Source organism: Cherax quadricarinatus, chromosome 2, assembly GCF_038502225.1.
Source record: "Cherax quadricarinatus isolate ZL_2023a chromosome 2, ASM3850222v1, whole genome shotgun sequence".
In the NCBI taxonomy this organism is placed as follows: Eukaryota; Metazoa; Arthropoda; class Malacostraca; order Decapoda; family Parastacidae; genus Cherax; species Cherax quadricarinatus.
In genome coordinates this window covers 45,674,689-45,686,756 of record NC_091293.1, presented here as the reverse complement: position 1 = coordinate 45,686,756, position 12,068 = coordinate 45,674,689, and positions in this window count along the sequence as shown.

Below are 12,068 nucleotides of genomic sequence, written 5' to 3'. Positions count from 1 at the left end.
TCAACGCCCCCGCGGCCCGGTCCATGACCAGGCCTCCCGATGGATCAGGGCCTGATCAACTAGGCTGTTACTGTTGGCCGCACGCAGTCCAACGTACGAGCCACAGCCCGGCTGATCCGGCACTGACTTTAGGTATCTGTCCAGCTCTCTCTTGAAGGCAGCCAGGGGTTTATTGGTAATTCCCCTAATGCTTGATGGGAGGCTGTTGAACAGTCTTGGGTCCCGGACACTTATGGTGTTTTCCCTTAGTGTACCAATGGCGCCCCTACTTTTTATTGGGGGCATTTTGCATCGCCCGCTAGCCTTAAAATTATGTATGGTTCCTGCTTCTATTTTTCCATTGTCCAGGTTGCTTCACTTCCTGATTACTCTAAGACTGAAGAAATACTTCCTGACATCATTGTGACCCATCTGTGTTTTTAGCTTCAGCTGTGCTCTCGGTTGTCTGTTTTCCGCCTCTCAAATAGTATTTTGTACATTATCATATCAGCCCTGGTCCTTCTGCCCTCTAATGTAACCAGATTTACTTTCCTTAAGAAATGTTGATGTCTGAGATGCGTGGGGAGAGCTGGGGAAGAGAAAATCCACCGCAGACGTACAATAACCTGTGCCTGCCCTCTACACTATTCGCCAGCATCGCCACACGCTAACTTGTCCCTGCTTGGACTGGTCACGGACCGGGCCGCGGGGGCGTTGACCCCCGAAACCCCCTCCAGGTATACCATCTACACTACTCCCAGCACCACCACACAAACGCCGGATAACCTGGGGCTGAAAAACAAGGAATTCCGCTACCGTTGCATTCCAGACAGGAAACGAGGTTGTGGGTACAATTGTTCAGACCAGTGGAGGAAGTCACAGTCATCCCCCCATCCCCCTCCTGCCCTTCTCCCACCCAAATCACCCTTCCCCCCTCCATCCCACTCCGCTTACACTCCACCAACCCTCCAGAGTGGGATATGAGAGGGTAACTTAGCTTTTGTTTCCAATTTGTCGAGGAGGCGGAGCAGCACACTACTGATTTAAACAGTTTTTGGTTAACGTGATGTATTGATACCGGTGAACGCTCTTCATCCAAGGTACTGGAGCTTTTCTTCCATTCCTCGGATCAGAAGAAGAAGAAGAAGGAGAGGAAGAATCATGCCTACGCTCATAACCTCCTTACTAACCCACCTTCTTTGCTACAGTGGTTCCAGTGTAGTCTCTGCTTTATTAACCCACCTTCCTTGCTACAGTGGTTCCAGTGTAGTCTCTGCTTTATTAATCCACCTTCCTTGCTACAATGGTTCCAGTGTAGTCTCTGCTTTATTAACCCACCTTCCTTGCTACAGTGGTTCCAGTGTAGTCTCTGCTTTATTAACCCACCTTCCTTGCTACAGTGGTTCCAGTGTAGTCTCTGCTTTATTAATCCACCTTCCTTGCTACAGTGGTTCCAGTGTAGTCTCTGCTTTATTAACCCACCTTCCTTGCTACAGTGGTTCCAATGTAGTCTCTGCTTTATTAACCTACCTTCCATGCTACAGTGGTTCCAATGTAGTCTCTGTTTTATTAACCCACCTTCCTTGCTACAGTGGTTCCAATGTAGTCTCTGTTTTATTAACCCACCTTCCTTGCTACAGTGGTTCCAATGTAGTCTCTGCTTTATTAACCCACCTTCCTTGCTACAGTGATTCCAATGTAGTCTCTGCTTTATTAACCCACCTTCCTTGCTACAGTGATTCCAATGTAGTCTCTGCTTTATTAACCCACCTTCCTTGCTACAGTGGTTCCAATGTAGTCTCTGCTTTATTAACCCACCTTCCTTGCTACAGTGATTCCAATGTAGTCTCCGCTTTATTAACCCACCTTCCTTGCTACAGTGGTTCCAATGTAGTCTCTGCTCTCTTTATTTTTCACAGTAAAGCTCACTAATAATACTTTGACTCCTTCAGGTTTATGTACGTGGGTTGAAGGACAAGTACACAGTATGTACGTATATGCTTACCCATTCGGTAACATATTCAGCAATCTAAGCATGGAGTCATTCACGACAATGTATACGATGAACATTAAGCCCATATTGGAGTAAGCAGCACCAGTGTGGAACCCACACCTGATTAAGCACGTCAAGAAACTGAAGAAAGTGCAAAGGTTTGCAACAAGACTAGTCCCCGAGCTAGGGGGCATATCCTATGAGAATTTAAACCCCAGAAGATACCTGTGTTGTGTCTGGTACATGTTGTCCTGAGTGATGGTAATTCCCCAGTGATAGTAACTACAACTCTGCTAGAAGCAAACCTTTGATGCTCTCCTAGTTGATCAACCTTTGATGCTCTCCTAGTTGATCAACCTTTGATGCTGTCCTAGTTGATCAACCTTTGATGCTGTCCTAGTTGATCAACCTTTGATGCTCTCCTAGTTGATCAACCTTTGATGCTCTCCTAGTTGATCAACCTTTAATGCTCTCCTAGTTGATCAACCTTTGCTCTCCTAGTTGATCAACCTTTGATGCTGTCCTAGTTGATCAACCTTTGATGCTCTCCTAGTTGATCAACCTTTGATGCTGTCCTAGTTGATCAACCTTTAATGCTCTCCTAGTTGATCAACCTTTGATGCTCTCCTAGTTGATCAACCTTTGATGCTGTCCTAGTTGATCAACCTTTGATGCTCTCCTAGTTGATCAACCTTTGATGTTCTCCTAGTTGATCAACTTTTGATGCTCTCCTAGTTGATCAACCTTTAATGCTGTCCTAGTTGATCAGCCTTTGATGCTCTCCTAGTTGATCAACCTTTGATGCTCTCCTAGTTGATCAACCTTTGATGCTCTCCTAGTTGATCAACCTTTGATGCTCTCCTAGTTGATCAACCTTTGACGCTCTCCTAGTTGATCAACCTTTGATGCTCTCCTAGTTGATCAACCTTTGACGCTCTCCTAGTTGATCAACCTTCGATGCTCTCCTAGTTGATCAACCTTTGATGCTCTCCTAGTTGATCAACCTTTGATGCTCTCCTAGTTGATCAACCTTTGACGCTCTCCTAGTTGATCAACCTTTGATGCTCTCCTAGTTGACCAACCTTTGATGCTCTCCTAGTTGACCAACCTTTGATGCTCTCCTAGTTGATCAACCTTTGATGCTCTCCTAGTTGATCAACCTTTAATGCTCTCCTAGTTGATCAACCTTTGATGCTCTCCTAGTTGATCAACCTTTAATGCTCTCCTAGTTGATCAACCTTTGATGCTCTCCTAGTTGATCAACCTTTGATGCTCTCCTAGTTGACCAACCTTTGATGCTCTCCTAGTTGATCAACCTTTGATGCTCTCCTAGTTGATCAACCTTTGATGCTCTCCTAGTTGATCAACCTTTGACGCTCTCCTAGTTGACCAACCTTTGATGCTCTCCTAGTTGATCAACCTTTGATGCTCTCCTAGTTGATCAACCTTTGACGCTCTCCTAGTTGATCAACCTTTGATGCTCTCCTAGTTGATCAACCTTTGATGCTCTCCTAGTTGATCAACCTTTGACGCTCTCCTAGTTGATCAACCTTTGATGCTCTCCTAGTTGATCAACCTTTGATGCTCTCCTAGTTGATCAACCTTTGATGTTCTCCTAGTTGATCAACCTTTGATGCTCTCCTAGTTGATCAATCTTTGATGCTCTCCTAGTTGATCAACCTTTGATGTTCTCCTAGTTGATCAACCTTTGATGCTCTCGTAGTTGATCAACCTTTGATGCTCTCCTAGTTGATCAACCTTTGATGCTCTCCTAGTTGATCAACCTTTGATGTTCTCCTAGTTGATCAACCTTTGATGCTCTCCTAGTTGATCAACCTTTGATGTTCTCCTAGTTGATCAACCTTTGATGCTCTCGTAGTTGATCAACCTTTGATGCTGTCCTAGTTGATCAACCTTTGATGCTCTCCTAGTTGATCAACCTTTGATGCTCTCCTATTTGATCAACCTTTGATGCTCTCCTAGTTGATCAACCTTTGATGCTCTCCTATTTGATCAACCTTTGATGCTCTCCTAGTTGATCAACCTTTGATGCTCTCCTAGTTGATCAACCTTTGATGTTCTCCTAGTTGATCAACCTTTGATGCTCTCCTAGTTGATCAACCTTTGATGCTCTCCTAGTTGATCAACCTTTGATGTTCTCCTAGTTGATCAACCTTTGACGCTCTCCTAATTGATAAACCTTTGATGCTCTCCTAGTTGATCAACCTTTGATGCTCTCCTAGTTGATCAACCTTTGATGCTCTCCTAGTTGATCAACCTTTGATGTTCTCCTAGTTGATCAACCTTTGACGCTCTCCTAGTTGATCAACCTTTGATGCTCTCCTAGTTGACCAACCTTTGATGCTCTCCTAGTTGATCAACCTTTGACGCTCTCCTAGTTGATCAACCTTTGATGCTCTCCTAGTTGACCAACCTTTGATGCTCTCCTAGTTGACCAACCTTTGATGCTCTCCTAGTTGATCAACCTTTGATGCTCTCTTAGTTGACCAACCTTTGATGCTCTCCTAGTTGACCAACCTTTGATGCTCTCCTAGTTGACCAACCTTTGATGTTCTCCTAGTTGATCAACCTTTGATGCTCTCCTAGTTGATCAACCTTTGATGTTCTCCTAGTTGATCAACCTTTGATGCTCTCCTAGTTGATCAACCTTTGATGCTCTCCTAGTTGATCAACCTTTGATGCTCTCCTAGTTGATCAACCTTTGATGCTCTCCTAGTTGATCAACCTTTGATGCTGTCCTAGTTGATCAACCTTTGATGCTCTCCTAGTTGATCAACCTTTGACGCTCTCCTAGTTGATCAACCTTTGACTCTTTCCTAGTTGATCAACCTATGACTCTTTCCTAGTTGATCAACCTTTGATGCTCTCCTAGTTGACCAACCTTTGATGCTCTCCTAGTTGATCAACCTTTGATGCTCTCCTAGTTGATCAACCTTTGATGCTCTCCTAGTTGATCAACCTTTGATGCTCTCCTAGTTGATCAACCTTTGATGCTCTCCTAGTTGATCAACCTTTGATGCTCTCCTAGTTGATCAACCTTTGACGCTTTCCTAGTTGATCAACCTTTGATGCTGTCCTAGTTGATCAACCTTTGACTCTTTCCTAGTTGATCAACCTTTGATGCTCTCCTAGTTGATCAACCTTTGACTCTTTCTTAGTTGATCAACCTTTAATGCTGTCCTAGTTGATCAACCTTTAATGTTGTCCTAGTTGATCAACCTTTAATACTGTCCTAGTTGGTCAACTTTTAATGCTGTGCTAATTGGTCAACCTTTAATATTGTGCTAGTTGATCAACCTTTAATGCTGTTCTAGTTGATCAACCTTTGTTGCTGTCCTTGTTGATCAACCTTTAATGCTTTCCTATTTTATCAACCTTTAATGCAATACTTGACCATAATATTATTGTTCTTCTGAAGTCTGTTAGTTCAGGGTGACACTACTGAAGTTTGAAAGCTCTAGATGACTATTGAAGTCTCCCATCTCAGGCTGACAGATTTCGACACCTGAATGAGTACCATCCTGAATGACGGAACACGACAGGCAAACACAGCTAGCTTTTGTTCCCACAGTGTAACTACCATTTAGAATAGTGTAGCAACACAATGCCGCTGTTCCCACAGTGTAACTATCATTTAGAACAGTGTAACAGCACACTGCTGGTGTTCCCACAGTGTAACTATCATTTAGAACAGTGTAACAGCACACTGCTGGTGTTCCCACAGTGTAACTATCATTAAGAATAGTGTAACAGCACACTGCTGGTGTTCCCACTGTGTAACTATCATGAGGAGGAGCGTGATCCACACGTGAGGAGGAGCGTGATCCACACGTGAGGAGGAGCGTGATCCACACGTGAGGAGGAGCGTGATCCACACGTGAGGAGGAGCGTGATCCACACGTGAGGAGGAGCGTGATCCACACGTGAGGAGGAGCGTGATCCACACGTGAGGAGGAGCGTGATCCACACGTGAGGAGGAGCGTGATCCACACATGAGGTGGAGTGTGATCCACATATGAGGAGGAGCGTGATCCACACATGAAGAGGAACGTGATCCACACATGAGGAGGAGCGTGACTCACACATGAAAAGGAACGTGATCCACACATGAGGTGGAGCGTGATCCACACATGAGGTGGAGCGTGATCCACACATGAGGTGGAGCGTGATCCACACATGAAGAGGAACGTGATCCACACATGAGGTGGAGCGTGATCCACACATGAGGTGGAGCGTGATCCACACATGAAGAGGAACGTGATCCACACATGAGGTGGAGCGTGATCCACACATGAGGTGGAGCGTGATCCACACATGAAGAGGAACGTGATCCACACATGAGGTGGAGCGTGATGCACACATGAGGAGGAACGTGATCCACACATGAGGAGGAGCGTGATCCACACATGAAGAGGAACGTGATCCACACATGAGGTGGAGCGTGATCCACACATGAGGTGGAGCGTGATCCACACATGAAGAGGAACGTGATCCACACATGAGGTGGAGCGTGATCCACACATGAAGAGGAACGTGATCCACACATGAGGTGGAGCGTGATGCACACATGAGGAGGAGCGGGATCCACACATGAGGAGGAGCGTGATCCACACATGAGGAGGAGCGTGATCCACACATGAGGTGGAGCGTGATCCACACATGAAGAGGAACGTGATCCACACATGAGGTGGAGCGTGATGCACACATGAGGAGGAACGTGATCCACACATGAGGAGGAGCGTGATCCACACATGAAGAGGAACGTGATCCACACATGAGGTGGAGCGTGATCCACACATGAGGTGGAGCGTGATCCACACATGAAGAGGAACGTGATCCACACATGAGGTGGAGCGTGATCCACACATGAAGAGGAACGTGATCCACACATGAGGTGGAGCGTGATCCACACATGAAGAGGAACGTGATCCACACATGAGGTGGAGCGTGATGCACACATGAGGAGGAGCGGGATCCACACATGAGAGGAGCGTGATCCACACATGAGGAGCGTGATCCACACATGAGGAGGAGCGTGGTCCACACATAAGGAGGAGAGTGATCCACACATAATTAGGAGCGTGATCCACACATAAAGAGGAGCGTGATCCACACATAAGAAGGAGAGTGATCCACACATAATTAGGAGCGTGATCCACACATGAGGACGAGCGTGATCTACACATAAGGAGGAGAGCGATCCACGCATAATTAGGAGCGTGGTCCACACAGAGAGCCAGTATCTGCTGGCCTTGTACAGAGTCTAACCTCGTCTCTAAGGAGGAGTATCTTGCAAGGTCACGTCACTCGTGGCACAGATGCCACCCTGGTAGACAGATGGCTCTGAGTGCCTTTACAGTGCATCCCGTATACGTGAAATTTATTCCAGAAAGTGTTCCGTGGCTGGATCGCTAAAGCACTCACCTCACACACTGTTGTCCAGGCGTCGATTCCCATTACGGCTGGAAAACATTAGGACGTGTTTCCGTAAGACACCTGTTGTCCCTGTTCACCCATCAGAAAAATGGGTACCTGTGTGTTAGTCAACTGGTGTGGGTCGCATCCTGGGACAAAATTGACCTAATTTGCGGGAAATGCTCAGCATAACAAGAAGTTTTCTATACAGTAGTATATCACTGATGTCAGTTACCTTGTACATGTACTTGTAGAAATAAATATATTGTATAAATATATATATAAATATATAAATTATATCATTAGTTTGTAGTATTAGTAGTATCAATTTGCCTTTTGGGCAGAACATTTTTCTCCGTGGCCCGTTGACGCAATCCTGACTCCTGGTCTTGTTATGGAGGACAACTGTGTGATGTTTAAGGGCGGGTTGAAGAAGTTATTCTTGTCTAGCTGACAGTAAGGACTGAACAATTTAAGATAATACCTTAGTGACTTTAGGAAGGACTGCCACTCTTTCTGTGTAGACTTCTTACCCCATCCAGAGAAGCAGATCAAATATCACATCCCCTGAAGCTATAGCAGACGTGTAAGGACTGGGCTTCTGTAACTAGCAGTCCCCGAGCCCTGACACGATGATGTGTGAAAAATGTTCCTTACATTTTCAAACCATTGCAAATGTGTGTTAGTAACAATGGCTCACGGCTGCACGTGATGGTCTCATCTTATATTTACAGTGTGGAAGACATTTTGCTTCCACGGCGAGACTTACTGTAGGCGGACATCTCATTTTTATACTTGAAGTAAAAACCGGTTACAAGTTTATTAACCAATGTATCAACAGTAAGTTAATCAACTCATAAATTTTAATTAATCAGTACAGTACCAGACTAATCATATAAAATATACCTTGTTTCACAAAACTCTTTTAAGCCGCAGAAAAGTATAATGGTACAGTACTCACTAGTACACAACCCTGAGTAGATACAGTGCATGTGTGTGTGTGTGCGTGTACATGCTATGTAGTCAAAGACTAAGTCCACACAATACCATAAGTAGACACCAACAAAACAGAGACAGTTTATACGCTACAACTGCTGCTACGACTACCACAAGTACTACTAAAACTATTACTACTGCTACTACTACAACTACTACTGCTACTACTACAACTACTACTGCTACTACTACAACTATTACTGCTACTACTACAACTACTACTGCTACTACTACAACTACTACTGCTACTACTACAACTACTACTGCTACTACTACAACTACTACTGCTACTACTACAACTACTACTGCTACAACTACTACTGCTACTACTACAACTACTACTGCTACTACTACAACTACTACTACTACAACTACTACTGCTACTACTACAACTACTACTGCTACTACTACAACTACTACTGCTACTACTACAACTACTACTGCTACTACTATAACTACTACTGCTACTACTACAACTACTACTGCTACTACTACAACTACTACTGCTACTACTACAACTTCTATTGCTACTACTACAACTACTACTGCTACTACTACAACTTCTATTGCTACTACTATAACTACTACTGCTACTACTACAACTACTACTGCTACTACTACAACTACTACTGCTACTACTACAACTTCTATTGCTACTACCTACAACGATTATATTATGCTTTACACTTCACTCTGTCCCCTCACTTCACTCTGTGTCCTTCACTCTGTGCTCTCACTTCACTTTGTTTCCTCACTTCACTCTGTGCTCTCACTTCACTCTGTACCCTCACTTCACTCTGTACCCTCACTTCACTCTGTACCCTCACTTCACTCTGTGCTCTCACTTCACTTTGTTCCCTCACTTCACTCTGTACCCTCACTTCACTCTGTACCCTCACTTCACTCTGTGCCCTCACTTCACTTTGTCCCCTCACTTCACTCTGTACCCTCACTTCACTCTGTACCCTCACTTCACTCTGTACCCTCACTTCACTCTGTGTCCTTCACTCTGTGCCCTCACTTCACTCTGTGCCCTCACTTCACTCTGTACCCTCACTTCACTCTGTACCCTCACTTCACTCTGTGTCCTTCACTCTGTGCCCTCACTTCACTTTGTCCCGTCACTTCACTCTGTGCCCTCACTTCACTCTGTGCCCTCACTTCACTCTGTGCCCTCACTTCACTCTGTGCCCTCACTTCACTTTGTCCCCTCACTTCACTCTGTGCCCTCACTTCAATCTGTCCCCTCACTTCAATCTGTCCCCTCACTTCGCTCTGTGCCCTCACTTCACTCTGTGCCCTCACTTCACTCTGTGCCCTCACTTCACTCTGTGCCCTCACTTCACTCTGTGCCCTCACTTCACTCTGTGCCCTCACTTCACTTTGTCCCCTCACTTCACTCTGTGCCCTCACTTCACTCTGTGCCCTCACTTCAATCTGTGCCCTCACTTCAATCTGTCCCCTCACTTCAATCTGTGCCCTCACTTCACTCTGTGCCCTCACTTCACTCTGTGCCCTCACTTCACTCTGTGCCCTCACTTCACTCTATCCCCTCACTTCACTCTATCCCCTCACTTCACTCTGTGCCCTCACTTCACTCTGTGCCCTCACTTCACTCTGTGCCCTCACTTCAATCTGTGCCCTCACTTCAATCTGTGCCCTCACTTCAATCTGTGCCCTCACTTCAATCTGTGCCCTCACTTCAATCTGTGCCCTCACTTCACTCTGCCCCCTCACTTCACTCTGTGCCCTCACTTCAATCTGTCCCCTCACTTCACTCTGTGCCCTTACTTCACTCTGCCCCCTCACTTCACTCTGCCCCCTCACTTCACTCTGTGCCCTCACTTCACTCTGCCCCCTCACTTCACTCTGCCCCCTCACTTCACTCTGCCCCCTCACTTCACTCTGTGCCCTCACTTCACTCTGTGCCCTCACTTCAATCTGTGCCCTCACTTCAATCTGTGCCCTCACTTCACTCTGTGCCCTCACTTCACTCTGCCCCCTCACTTCACTCTGCCCCCTCACTTCACTCTGCCCCCTCACTTCACTCTGCCCCCTCACTTCACTCTGCCCCCTCACTTCACTCTGTGCCCTCACTTCACTCTGTGCCCTCACTTCACTCTGTGCCCTCACTTCAATCTGTGCCCTCACTTCACTCTGTGCCCTCACTTCACTCTGCCCCCTCACTTCACTCTGTGCCCTCACTTCAATCTGTCATCTCACTTCACTCTGCCCCCTCACTTCACTCTGCCCCCTCACTTCACTCTGCCCCCTCACTTCACTCTGCCCCCTCACTTCACTCTGCCCCCTCACTTCACTCTGTGCCCTCACTTCAATCTGTGCCCTCACTTCACTCTGTGCCCTCACTTCACTCTGTGCCCTCACTTCACTCTGTGCCCTCACTTCACTCTGTGCCCTCACTTCACTCTGCCCCCTCACTTCACTCTGCCCCCTCACTTCACTCTGCCCCCTCACTTCACTCTGCCCCCTCACTTCACTCTGTGCCCTCACTTCACTCTGTGCCCTCACTTCACTCTGTGCCCTCACTTCAATCTGTCCCCTCACTTCACTCTGTGCCCTCACTTCACTCTGTGCCCTCACTTCACTCTGTGCCCTCACTTCACTCTGTGCCCTCACTTCAATCTGTGCCCTCACTTCACTCTGTGCCCTCACTTCACTCTGTGCCCTCACTTCAATCTGTGCCCTCACTTCACTCTGTGCCCTCACTTCACTCTGTGCCCTCTGTGTTCGTGTATTGTTTATAACGATTTAACGAAGCTCCTGTGGAGCGAAACGTTGCCACAATAAATGTCACATTAGTTGCACTTTTGTCCTTTTTGCCTAACATATTGTCGGTAATTCCCCCAAAATTATTACAAAGTTTATTCAGTCCCAGAATAAACTAATTTCACACAGCTGGCAAATACAAAGTCCACTCGCTACTTGGTATTCAAAAGCGACCTCTTCCTGAGGCTGAGTCCATACCAGACAAGGTCAGTTAAAGACTGTGTTTGCGTGTGTGTGGTGTATTATGGATACCATGACAAAAAAACAGCAGCAACCCATGTTCATGACCTTCCCTGGTCAGTGGCAAAATACCTACTGACAGCCGAATGAGTGTGTATATGTGTTGAGGAAGGAGTGGGGGGGGAGATTGCAACAGTTAATTAAGAGCTGCTCGCGCTCCTAGTGTAGATATTCAGCATAAGACAGTGTCAAACCCTTTCCCAGTCTCACTAAGCTCAAGATTTCAAATTAAAATCAATATAGCATAGGTTATCTACAACTAAGGGCCTGATTATTATCCCCCAGCTGACAGGAGATGACAGTCCACGTTACTTCTGCAACTCCACTGAGCCTTCATCTGTTCGGACACCATCATACAGCAGCGCAGCTGAGAGTAACTCCAGAAAGTGAGTACAGAATCCTCCTGGCTACCAGGAGGAAAATAGTTATTGAAGCGGAAAAATAAACAAATGCTGTATAATGCGATTCTTTATTAAGTTTCGAAAAAACAGTAAACTTTATCAAGTTACAAACAGATCTGCCTGATAAAGATTACATGTGTTAACAGGAGGCTGAAGCATCTATTAAGGGAGAAAAGGGGAATTTATAGGCGCTTAAAAGAGAAATGAAAAAGGGGATTAGAAAGGTTAAACGTGAC